This window comes from Heterodontus francisci, chromosome 34 (assembly GCF_036365525.1).
Source record: "Heterodontus francisci isolate sHetFra1 chromosome 34, sHetFra1.hap1, whole genome shotgun sequence".
Lineage (NCBI taxonomy): Eukaryota > Metazoa > Chordata > Chondrichthyes > Heterodontiformes > Heterodontidae > Heterodontus > Heterodontus francisci.
The window spans coordinates 47107316-47120219 of record NC_090404.1 but is presented as its reverse complement, the minus strand read 5'-3'; the positions used below and the strand labels follow the sequence as shown (position 1 = coordinate 47120219).

General features: G+C 47.3%; 2 non-coding genes across 2 annotated transcripts; both read right to left on the bottom strand.

Moving 5' to 3' along the window:
- Window positions 1-758: 758 nt before the first annotated feature.
- On the bottom strand, window positions 759-830 carry trnad-guc (transfer RNA aspartic acid (anticodon GUC)). The gene has a single exon. It is a non-coding gene; the product is annotated as a tRNA-Asp (tRNA).
- A 3249-nt stretch (window positions 831-4079) lies between these two features.
- trnad-guc (transfer RNA aspartic acid (anticodon GUC)) lies at window positions 4080-4151 on the bottom strand. Its single transcript has one exon. It is a non-coding gene; the product is annotated as a tRNA-Asp (tRNA).
- Window positions 4152-12904: the final 8753 nt, after the last annotated feature.

Sequence of the window (12904 nt, the reverse complement as noted above, 5' to 3'; positions counted from 1 at the left end):
TTCAGATTGAATGTTAACATTCAAGAGAGAATGGCAGGATGCTGCAAGGGAATTAAAAAAAAAATCAGGGCCGAGGGCTGATCACTCGAATACGTTGAGTAGCTCTTGCAAAGGGATCGCACAGGCTATGTGTATTGGGCATGTAGCATTCCCAACACTTTCTTCAGTGCCTCTGAGCACCTTGTCTCGTTGCGCTTGTTACTGAGCCATTCGAGGTTATTAACCTTTGCCACCTTTCACTTCTTTCCGTCCAGGTGGCCCTTGCTGAAGTTTGATGGCGTACAAGGTGTGTGACCTTCCTCCTCAGATTGTCTATCTGCCTTGAACAGGTGGTGGTGTGTGGCTGCTAGAGGGTCATTTTGCTGGCAGACTATGAACGCAATGGTGTTGCTGCCGCGTGAAAGATGTAGTGAAATGTGTTGCGTCGTGGCTTATAAAGCATGTTGGTTGTAGAAAGCGTCGCGGTTCAATGAAGCAATGAAATGTGCCAAGGATAATGTGTTTAGTGCATTTTGAATGAGCTGCTTTGTGAATGCAAAGAAGAGAAAGTGGCCAGTCTGATGAGTAAAGAGCGGATGTTGTGCGGTGATTGTGATAGGCGGATGTGTGGAACATGTTTGCTGTTGATAGTTTTGATAAAACGGGTGGCGGGCCGCGTACGTGTTGTTGATGAGAGTCTCCATGCGGCAGTGGAAAGCGATTTGGAATTCAAAAAGTTTTCTCTTCCCACTCTCGGGTGGCCTCAGCAACGCTCACGCCTCCCCGTCGAGGAATTGAACCACGGTCTCCCGCGTGACAGGCGGGGATATTCACCACTATACTAACGAGGAAGCACACAGATACGCTTTCTACAGTGTGCCAGAGATTGCCAGCCACCTTTGGGCTTCATGGATGTTGTGTCAGCTTGGAGGGGGCACATTTCCATCACCATTTAGGCTTGTACTTTGGAGCCAGGCAGTCAACGCAGTACCACCGCTAAAGCTCTTGACTCAATCAATTCAATTTTATCCCTCATCCCACATCATTGATGTTACATCGCACAGTGATTTGCCTCCTCTCTGTGATGGCATACATTCAACACTTTCATCCAGTTCAGTCCTGTGACAGCTGCAGAGATCTGGACGGCGGATTTGCACTTTTGCGGGCTTGATATTGCACATCATCGGCCACTCCAGGCAAGCAGGAAACGCATATGATTTTTTTTTGCTTGTTTGCTTGTTTGTTTCTTTCTTTCTTTACTTGTTCGTTTTTCTCTCTTTTCCTGGCTTTGCAACAGAAGCAAGCACGATATGCAAAATACTTGGAGTTCAATGTTTTGGCCCACGCTGCATTATTCATTTCCCCTTTCCCGACACCACACTTTAGAAAGAAATCCTTCGTGTGGGTATCGAGAAGGATTGGCACCATGGGCTCGCCGTGGATGACTTCAGGTACACGGTGTGCAAAAGTGCAAGATGGGCTTTGTTCTCTCGTGCTCACAGAAGTTTTGATCCTGGTGTTCCAAACAAGGACTGTTTTGAGCGAGAAAGCTTTTTTGTGGCAGGAGGGAAGGGTTAACCAGAGGACAAGAAGATAAGGTGATTCGCATTCGAAGCAGACGTACAAGGAAAGAAGGATTAGTTTAGGCAGCATGTTGTTGTGTGAGCTGACTGAAAGTCGTGTGCTTTCAGATTGAATGTTAACATTCAAGAGAGAATGGCAGGATGCTGCAAGGGAATTAAAAAAAATTCAGGGCCGAGGGCTGATCACTCGAATACGTTGAGTAGCTCTTGCAAAGGGATCGCACAGGCTATGTGTATTGGGCATGTAGCATTCCCAACACTTTCTTCAGTGCCTCTGAGCACCTTGTCTCGTTGCGCTTGTTACTGAGCCATTCGAGGTTATTAACCTTTGCCACCTTTCACTTCTTTCCGTCCAGGTGGCCCTTGCTGAAGTTTGATGGCGTACAAGGTGTGTGACCTTCCTCCTCAGATTGTCTATCTGCCTTGAACAGGTGGTGGTGTGTGGCTGCTAGAGGGTTATTTTGCTGTCAGACTATGAACGCAATGGTGTTGCTGCCGCGTGAAAGATGTAGTGAAATGTGTTGCGTCGTGGCTTATAAAGCATGTTGGTTGTAGAAAGCGTCGCGGTTTAATGAAGCAATGAAATGTGCCAAGGAAAATGTGTTTAGTGCATTTTGAATGAGCCGCTTTGTGAATGCAAAGAAGAGAAAGTGGCCAGTCTGATGACTAAAGAGCGGATGTTGTGCGGTGATTGTGATAGGCGGATGTGTGGAACATGTTTGCTGTTGATAGTTTTGATAAAGCGGGTGGCGGGCCGCGGACGTGTTGTGGATGAGAGTCTCCATGCGGCAGTGCAAAGCGATTTGGAATTCAAAAAGTTTTCCCTTCCCGCGTGGCCTCAGCAACACTCACGCCTCCCCGTCGGGGAATTGAACCCCGGTGTTCCGCATGACAGGCCGTGATACTCACCACTATACTAACGAGGAAGCACACAGAGACGCTTTCTACAGTTTGCCAGAGATTGCCAGCTATTTTTGGGCTTCATAGATGTTGTGTCAGCTTGGAGGGGGCACGTTTCCATCACCATTTAGGCTTCTACTTTGGAGCCAGGCAGCCGACGCAGTACCACCGCTAAAGCTCTTGACTCAATCAATTCAATTTTATCCCTCATCCCACATCATTGATGTTACATCGCACAGTGATTTGCCTCCTCTCTGTGATGGCATACATTCAACACTTTCATCCAGTTCAGTCCTGTGACAGCTGCAGAGATCTGGACGGTGGATTCGCACTTTTGCGGGCTTGATATTGCACATCATCGGCCACTACAGGCAAGCAGGAAACGCATATGATTTTTTTTGCTTGTTTGTTTGTTTGTTTCTTTCTTTCTTTACTTGTTTGTTTTTCTCTCTTTTCCTGGCTTTGCAACAGAAGCAAGCACGATATGCAAAATACTTGGAGTTCAATGTTTTGGCCCACGCTGCATTATTCTTTTCCCCTTTCCCGACACCACACTTTAGAAAGAAATCCTTCTTGTGGGTATCGAGAAGGATTGGCACCATGGGCTCGCCGTGGATGACTTCAGGTACACGGTGTGCAAAAGTGCAAGATGGGCGTTGTTCTCTCGTGCTCACAGAAGTTTTGATCTTGGTGTTCCAAACAAGGACTGTTTTGAGCGAGAAAGCTATTTTGTGGCACGAGGGAAGGGTTAACCAGAGGACAAGAAGATAAGGTGATTCGCATTCGAAGCAGACGTACAAGGAAAGAAGGATTAGTTTAGGCAGCATGCTGTTGTGTGAGCTGACTGAAAGTCGTGTGCTTTCAGATTGAATGTTAACATTCAAGAGAGAATGGCAGGATGCTGCAAGGGAATTAAAAAAAAATCAGGGCCGAGGGCTGATCACTCGAATACGTTGAGTAGCTCTTGCAAAGGGATCGCACAGGCTATGTGTATTGGGCATGTAGCATTCCCAACACTTTCTTCAGTGCCTCTGAGCACCTTGTCTCCTTGCGCTTGTTACTGAGCCATTCGAGGTTATTAACCTTTGCCACCTTTCACTTCTTTCCGTCCAGGTGGCCCTTGCTGAAGTTTGATGGCGTACAAGGTGTGTGACCTTCCTCCTCAGATTGTCTATCTGCCTTGAACAGGTGGTGGTGTGTGGCTGCTGGAGGGTTATTTTGCTGTCAGACTATGAACGCAATGGTGTTGCTGCCGCGTGAAAGATGTAGTGAAATGTGTTGTGTCGTGGCTTATAAAGCATGTTGGTTGTAGAAAGCGTCGCGGTTTAATGAAGCAATGAAATGTGCCAAGGAAAATGTGTTTAGTGCATTTTGAATGAGCCGCTTTGTGAATGCAAAGAGGAGAAAGTGGCCAGTCTGATGAGTAAAGAGCGGATGTTGTGCGGTGATTGTGATAGGCGGATGTGTGGAACATGTTTGCTGTTGATAGTTTTGATAAAACGGGTGGCGGGCCGCGTACGTGTTGTGGATGAGAGTCTCCATGCGGCAGTGCAAAGCGATTTGGAATTCAAAAAGTTTTCCCTTCCCGCTCTCGGGTGGCCTCAGCAATACTCACGCCTCCCCATCGGGGAATTGAACCCCGGTCGCCCGCGTGACAGGCGGGGATACTCACCACTATACTAACGAGGAAGCACACAGAAGCGATTTCTACAGTTTGCCAGAGATTGCCAGCTACCTTTGGGCTTCATAGATGTTGTGTCAGCTTGGAGGGGGGCACGTTTCCATCACCATTTAGGCTTCTACTTTGGAGCCAGGCAGCCGACGCAGTACCACCGCTAAAGCTCTTGACTCAATCAATTCAATTTTATCCCTCATCCCACATCATTGATGTTACATCGCACAGTGATTTGCCTCCTCTCTGTGATGACAAACATTCAACACTTTCATCCAGTTCAGTCCTGTGACAGCTGCAGAGATCTGGACGGCGGATTCGCACTTTTGCGGGCTTGATATTGCACATCATCGGCCACTACAGGCAAGCAGGAAACGCATATGATTTTTTTTTGCTTGTTTGCTTGTTTGTTTCTTTCTTTCTTTACTTGTTTGTTTTTCTCTCTTTTCCTGGCTTTGCAACAGAAGCAAGCACGATATGCAAAATACTTGGAGTTCAATGTTTTGGCCCACGCTGCATTATTCTTTTCCCCTTTCCCGACACCACACTTTAGAAAGAAATCCTTCGTGTGGGTATCGAGACGGATTGGCACCATGGGCTCGCCGTGGATGACTTCAGGTACACGGTGTGCAAAAGTGCAAGATGGGCGTTGTTCTCTCGTGCTCACAGAAGTTTTGATCTTGGTGTTCCAAACAAGGACTGTTTTGAGCGAGAAAGCTATTTTGTGGCAGGAGGGAAGGGTTAACCAGAGGACAAGAAGATAAGGTGATTCGCATTCGAAGCAGACGTGCAAGGAAAGAAGGATTAGTTTAGGCAGCATGTTGTTGAGTGAGCTGACTGAAAGTCGTGTGCTTTCAGATTGAATGTTAACATTCAAGAGAGAATGGCAGGATGCTGCAAGGGAATTAAAAAAAATCAGGGCCGAGGGCTGATCACTCGAATGCGTTGAGCAGCTCTTGCAAAGGAATCGCACAGGCTATGTGTATTGGGCATGTAGCATTCCCAACACTTTCTTCAGTGCCTCTGAGCACCTTGTCTCGTTGCGCTTGTTACTGAGCCATTCGAGGTTATTAACCTTTGCCACCTTTCACTTCTTTCCGTCCAGGTGGCCCTTGCTGAAGTTTGATGGCGTACAAGGTGTGTGACCTTCCTCCTCAGATTGTCTATCTGCCTTGAACAGGTGGTGGTGTGTGGCTGCTAGAGGGTCATTTTGCTGTCAGACTATGAACGCAATGGTGTTGCTGCCGCGTGAAAGATGTAGTGAAATGTGTTGCGTCGTGGCTTATAAAGCATGTTGGTTGTAGAAAGCGTCGCGGTTTAATGAAGCACTGAAATGTGCCAAGGTAAATGTGTTTAGTGCATTTTGAATGAGCCGCTTTGTGAATGCAAAGAAGAGAAAGTGGCCAGTCTGATGAGTAAAGAGCGGATGTTGTGCGGTGATTGTGATAGGCGGATGTGTGGAACATGTTTGCTGTTGATAGTTTTGATAAAACGGGTGGCGGGCGGCGGACGTGTTGTGGATGAGAGTCTCCATGCGGCAGTGCAAAGCGATTTGGAATTCAAAAAGTTTCCCCTACCAGCTCTCGGGTGGCCTCAGCAACGCTCACGCCTCCCCGTTGGAGAATTGAACCTCGGTCTCCCGCGTGACAGGCGGGGATAATAACCTCTATACTAACGATGAAGCACACAGAGACGCTTCCTACAGTTTGCCAGAGATTGCCAGCCACCTTTGGGCTTCATAGATGTTGTGTCAGCTTGGAGGGGGCACGTTTCCATCACCATTTCGGCTTCTACTTTGGAGCCAGGCAGCCGACGCAGTACCACCGCTAAAGCTCTTGACTCAATCAATTCAATTTTATCCCTCATCCCACATCATTGATGTTACATCGCACAGTGATTTGCCTCCTCTCTGTGATGGCATACATTCAACACTTTCATCCAGTTCAGTCCTGTGACAGCTGCAGAGATCTGGACGGCGGATTCGCACTTTTGCGGGCTTGATATTGCCCATCATCGGCCACTACAGGCAAGCAGGAAACGCATATGATTTTTTTTTGCTTGTTTGCTTGTTTGTTTCTTTCTTTCTTTACTTGTTTGTTTTTCTCTCTTTTCCTGGCTTTGCAACAGAAGCAAGCACGATATGCAAAATATTTGGAGTTCAATGTTTTGGCCCACGCTGCATTATTCTTTTCCCCTTTCCCGACACCACACTTTAGAAAGAAATCCTTCGTGTGGGTATCGAGAAGGATTGGCACCATGGGCTCGCCGTGGATGACTTCAGGTACACGGTGTGCAAAAGGGCAAGATGGGCGTTGTTCTCTCGTGCTCACAGAAGTTTTGATCTTGGTGTTCCAAACAAGGACTGTTTTGAGCGAGAAAGCTTTTTTGTGGCAGGAGGGAAGGGTTAACCAGAGGACAAGAAGATAAGGTGATTCGCATTCGAAGCAGACGTACAAGGAAAGAAGGATTAGTTTAGGCAGCATGTTGTTGTGTGAGCTGACTGAAAGTCGTGTGCTTTCAGATTGAATGTTAACATTCAAGAGAGAATGGCAGGATGCTGCAAGGGAATTAAAAAAAAATCAGGGCCGAGGGCTGATCATTCGAATACGTTGAGTTCCTCTTGCAAAGGGATCGCACAGGCTATGTGTATTGGGCATGTAGAATTCCCAACATTTTCTTCAGTGCCTCTGAGCACATTGTCTCGTTGCGATTGTTACTGAGCCATTCGAGGTTATTAACCTTTGCCACCTTTCACTTCTTTCCGTCCAGGTGGCCCTTGCTGAAGTTTGATGGCGTACAAGGTGTGTGACCTTCCTCCTCAGATTGTCTATCTGCCTTGAACAGGTGGTGGTGTGTGGCTGCTAGAGGGTTATTTTGCTGTCAGACTATGAACGCAATGGTGTTGCTGCCGCGTGAAAGATGTAGTGAAATGTGTTGCGTCGTGGCTTATAAAGCATGTTGGTTGTAGAAAGCGTCGCGGTTTAATGAAGCAATGAAATGTGCCAAGGAAAATGTGTTTAGTGCATTTCGAATGAGCCGCTTTGTGAATGCAAAGAAGAGAAAGTGGCCAGTCTGATGAGTAAAGAGCGGATGTTGTGCGGTGATTGTGATAGGCGGATGTGTGGAACATGTTTGCTGTTGATAGTTTTGATAAAACGGGTGGCGGGCCGCGTACGTGTTGTGGATGAGAGTCTCCATGCGGCAGTGCAAAGCGATTTGGAATTCAAAAAGTTTTCTCTTCCCGCTCTCGGGTGGCCTCAGCAACACTCACGGCTCTCCGTCGGGGAATTGACCCCCGGTCGCCCGCGTGACAGGTAGGGATACCCACCACTATACTAACGAGGAAGCACACAGAGACGCTTTCTACAGTTTGCTGGAGATTGCCAGCGACCTTTGGGCTTCATAGATGTTGTGTCAGCTTTTAGGGGGCACGTTTCCATCACCATTTAGGCTTCCACTTTGGAGCCAGGCAGCCAACGCAGTACCACCGCTAAAGCTCTTGACTCAATCAATTCAATTTTATCCCTCATCCCACATCATTGATGTTACATCGCACAGTGATTTGCCTCCTCTCTGTGATGACAAACATTCAACACTTTCATCCAGTTCAGTCCTGTGACAGCTGCAGAGATCTGGACGGCGGATTCGCACTTTTGCGGGCTTGATATTGCACATCATCGGCCACTACAGGCAAGCAGGAAACGCATATGATTTTTTTTTGCTTGTTTGCTTGTTTGTTTCTTTCTTTCTTTACTTGTTTGTTTTTCTCTCTTTTCCTGGCTTTGCAACAGAAGCAAGCACGATATGCAAAATACTTGGAGTTCAATGTTTTGGCCCACGCTGCATTATTCTTTTCCCCTTTCCCGACACCACACTTTAGAAAGAAATCCTTCGTGTGGGTATCGAGACGGATTGGCACCATGGGCTCGCCGTGGATGACTTCAGGTACACGGTGTGCAAAAGTGCAAGATGGGCGTTGTTCTCTCGTGCTCACAGAAGTTTTGATCTTGGTGTTCCAAACAAGGACTGTTTTGAGCGAGAAAGCTATTTTGTGGCAGGAGGGAAGGGTTAACCAGAGGACAAGAAGATAAGGTGATTCGCATTCGAAGCAGACGTGCAAGGAAAGAAGGATTAGTTTAGGCAGCATGTTGTTGAGTGAGCTGACTGAAAGTCGTGTGCTTTCAGATTGAATGTTAACATTCAAGAGAGAATGGCAGGATGCTGCAAGGGAATTAAAAAAAATCAGGGCCGAGGGCTGATCACTCGAATGCGTTGAGCAGCTCTTGCAAAGGGATCGCACAGGCTATGTGTATTGGGCATGTAGCATTCCCAACACTTTCTTCAGTGCCTCTGAGCACCTTGTCTCGTTGCGCTTGTTACTGAGCCATTCGAGGTTATTAACCTTTGCCACCTTTCACTTCTTTCCGTCCAGGTGGCCCTTGCTGAAGTTTGATGGCGTACAAGGTGTGTGACCTTCCTCCTAAGATTGTCTATCTGCCTTGAACAGGTGGTGGTGTGTGGCTGCTAGAGGGTCATTTTGCTGTCAGACTATGAACGCAATGGTGTTGCTGCCGCGTGAAAGATGTAGTGAAATGTGTTGCGTCGTGGCTTATAAAGCATGTTGGTTGTAGAAAGCGTCGCGGTTTAATGAAGCACTGAAATGTGCCAAGGTAAATGTGTTTAGTGCATTTTGAATGAGCCGCTTTGTGAATGCAAAGAAGAGAAAGTGGCCAGTCTGATGAGTAAAGAGCGGATGTTGTGCGGTGATTGTGATAGGCGGATGTGTGGAACATGTTTGCTGTTGATAGTTTTGATAAAACGGGTGGCAGGCGGCGGACGTGTTGTGGATGAGAGTCTCCATGCGGCAGTGCAAAGCGATTTGGAATTCAAAAAGTTTCCCCTACCAGCTCTCGGGTGGCCTCAGCAACGCTCACGCCTCCCCGTTGGAGAATTGAACCTCGGTCTCCCGCGTGACAGGCGGGGATAATAACCTCTATACTAACGATGAAGCACACAGAGACGCTTCCTACAGTTTGCCAGAGATTGCCAGCCACCTTTGGGCTTCATAGATGTTGTGTCAGCTTGGAGGGGGCACGTTTCCATCACCATTTCGGCTTCTACTTTGGAGCCAGGCAGCCGACGCAGTACCACCGCTAAAGCTCTTGACTCAATCAATTCAATTTTATCCCTCATCCCACATCATTGATGTTACATCGCACAGTGATTTGCCTCCTCTCTGTGATGGCATACATTCAACACTTTCATCCAGTTCAGTCCTGTGACAGCTGCAGAGATCTGGACGGCGGATTCGCACTTTTGCGGGCTTGATATTGCCCATCATCGGCCACTACAGGCAAGCAGGAAACGCATATGATTTTTTTTTGCTTGTTTGCTTGTTTGTTTCTTTCTTTCTTTACTTGTTTGTTTTTCTCTCTTTTCCTGGCTTTGCAACAGAAGCAAGCACGATATGCAAAATACTTGGAGTTCAATGTTTTGGCCCACGCTGCATTATTCTTTTCCCGTTTCCCGACACCACACTTTAGAAAGAAATCCTTCGTGTGGGTATCGAGAAGGATTGGCACCATGGGCTCGCCGTGGATGACTTCAGGTACACGGTGTGCAAAAGTGCAAGATGGGCGTTGTTCTCTCGTGCTCACAGAAGTTTTGATCTTGGTGTTCCAAACAAGGACTGTTTTGAGCGAGAAAGCTTTTTTGTGGCAGGAGGGAAGGGTTAACCAGAGGACAAGAAGATAAGGTGATTCGCATTCGAAGCAGACGTACAAGGAAAGAAGGATTAGTTTAGGCAGCATGTTGTTGTGTGAGCTGACTGAAAGTCGTGTGCTTTCAGATTGAATGTTAACATTCAAGAGAGAATGGCAGGATGCTGCAAGGGAATTTAAAAAAAATCAGGGCCGAGGGCTGATCACTCGAATACGTTGAGTAGCTCTTGCAAAGGGATCGCACAGGCTATGTGTATTGGGCATGTAGCATTCCCAACACTTTCTTCAGTGCCTCTGAGCACCTTGTCTCGTTGCGCTTGTTACTGAGCCATTCGAGGTTATTAACCTTTGCCACCTTTCACTTCTTTCCGTCCAGGTGGCCCTTACTGAAGTTTGATGGCGTCCAAGGTGTGTGACCTTCCTCCTCAGATTGTCTATCTGCCTTGAACAGGTGGTGGTGTGTGGCTGCTAGAGGGTCATTTTGCTGTCAGACTATGAACGCAATGGTGTTGCTGCCGCGTGATAGATGTAGTGAAATGTGTTGCGTCGTGGCTTATAAAGCATGTTGGTTGTAGAAAGCGTCGCGGTTTAATGAAGCAATGAAATGTGCCAAGGAAAATGTGTTTAGTGCATTTTGAATGAGCCGCTTTGTGAATGCAAAGAAGAGAAAGTGGCCAGTCTGATGAGCAAAGAGCGGTTGTTGTGCGGTGATTGTGATAGGCGGATGTGTGGAACATGTTTGCTGTTGATAGTTTTGATAAAACGGGTGGCGGGCCGCGTACCTGTTGTGGATGAGAGTCTCCATGCGGCAGTGCAAAGCGATTTGGAATTCAAAAAGTTTCCCCTACCAGCTCTCGAATGGCCTCAGCAACGCTCACGCTACCCCGTCGGGGAATTGAACCCCGGTCTCCCGCGTGATAAGCAGGGATACTCACCACTATACTAACGAAAAAGCACACAGTGACGCTTTCTACAGTTTGCCAGAGATTGCCAGCCACCTTTGGGCTTCATAGATGTTGTGTCAGCTTGGAGGGGGCACGTTTCCATCACCATTTCGGCTTCTACTTTGGAGCCAGGCAGCCGACGCAGTACCACCGCTAAAGCTCTTGACTCAATCAATTCAATTTTATCCCTCATCCCACATCATTGATGTTACATCGCACAGTGATTTGCCTCCTCTCTGTGATGGCATACATTCAAAACTTTCATCCAGTTCAGTCCTCTGACAGCTGCAGAGATCTGGACGGCGGATTCGCACTTTTGCGGGCTTGATATTGCACATCATCGGCCACTACAGGCAAGCAGGAAACGCATATGATTTTTTTTTGCTTGTTTGCTTGTTTGTTTCTTTCTTTCTTTACTTGTTTGTTTTTCTCTCTTTTCCTGGCTTTGCAACAGAAGCAAGCACGATATGCAAAATACTTGGAGTTCAATGTTTTGGCCCACGCTGCATTATTCTTTTCCCCTTTCCCGACACCACACTTTAGAAAGAAATCCTTCGTGTGGGTATCGAGAAGGATTGGCACCATGGGCTCGCCGTGGATGACTTCAGGTACACGGTGTGCAAAAGTGCAAGATGGGCGTTGTTCTCTCGTGCTCACAGAAGTTTTGATCTTGGTGTTCCAAACAAGGACTGTTTTGAGCGAGAAAGCTTTTTTGTGGCAGGAGGGAAGGGTTAACCAGAGGACAAGAAGATAAGGTGATTCGCATTCGAAGCAGACGTACAAGGAAAGAAGGATTAGTTTAGGCAGCATGTTGTTGTGTGAGCTGACTGAAAGTCGTGTGCTTTCAGATTGAATGTTAACATTCAAGAGAGAATGGCAGGATGCTGCAAGGGAATTAAAAAAAAATCAGGGCCGAGGGCTGATCACTCGAATACGTTGAGTAGCTCTTGCAAAGGGATCGCACAGGCTATGTGTATTGGGCATGTAGCATTCCCAACACTTTCTTCAGTGCCTCTGAGCACCTTGTCTCGTTGCGCTTGTTACTGAGCCATTCGAGGTTATTAACCTTTGCCACCTTTCACTTCTTTCCGTCCAGGTGGCCCTTACTGAAGTTTGATGGCGTCCAAGGTGTGTGACCTTCCTCCTCAGATTGTCTATCTGCCTTGAACAGGTGGTGGTGTGTGGCTGCTAGAGGGTCATTTTGCTGTCAGACTATGAACGCAATGGTGTTGCTGCCGCGTGATAGATGTAGTGAAATGTGTTGCGTCGTGGCTTATAAAGCATGTTGGTTGTAGAAAGCGTCGCGGTTTAATGAAGCAATGAAATGTGCCAAGGAAAATGTGTTTAGTGCATTTTGAATGAGCCGCTTTGTGAATGCAAAGAAGAGAAAGTGGCCAGTCTGATGAGCAAAGAGCGGTTGTTGTGCGGTGATTGTGATAGGCGGATGTGTGGAACATGTTTGCTGTTGATAGTTTTGATAAAACGGGTGGCGGGCCGCGTACCTGTTGTGGATGAGAGTCTCCATGCGGCAGTGCAAAGCGATTTGGAATTCAAAAAGTTTCCCCTACCAGCTCTCGAATGGCCTCAGCAACGCTCACGCTACCCCGTCGGGGAATTGAACCCCGGTCTCCCGCGTGATAAGCAGGGATACTCACCACTATACTAACGAAAAAGCACACAGTGACGCTTTCTACAGTTTGCCAGAGATTGCCAGCCACCTTTGGGCTTCATAGATGTTGTGTCAGCTTGGAGGGGGCACGTTTCCATCACCATTTCGGCTTCTACTTTGGAGCCAGGCAGCCGACGCAGTACCACCGCTAAAGCTCTTGACTCAATCAATTCAATTTTATCCCTCATCCCACATCATTGATGTTACATCGCACAGTGATTTGCCTCCTCTCTGTGATGGCATACATTCAAAACTTTCATCCAGTTCAGTCCTCTGACAGCTGCAGAGATCTGGACGGCGGATTCGCACTTTTGCGGGCTTGATATTGCACATCATCGGCCACTACAGGCAAGCAGGAAACGCATATGATTTTTTTTTGCTTGTTTGCTTGTTTGTTTCTTTCTTTCTTTACTTGTTTGTTTTTCTCTCTTTTCCTG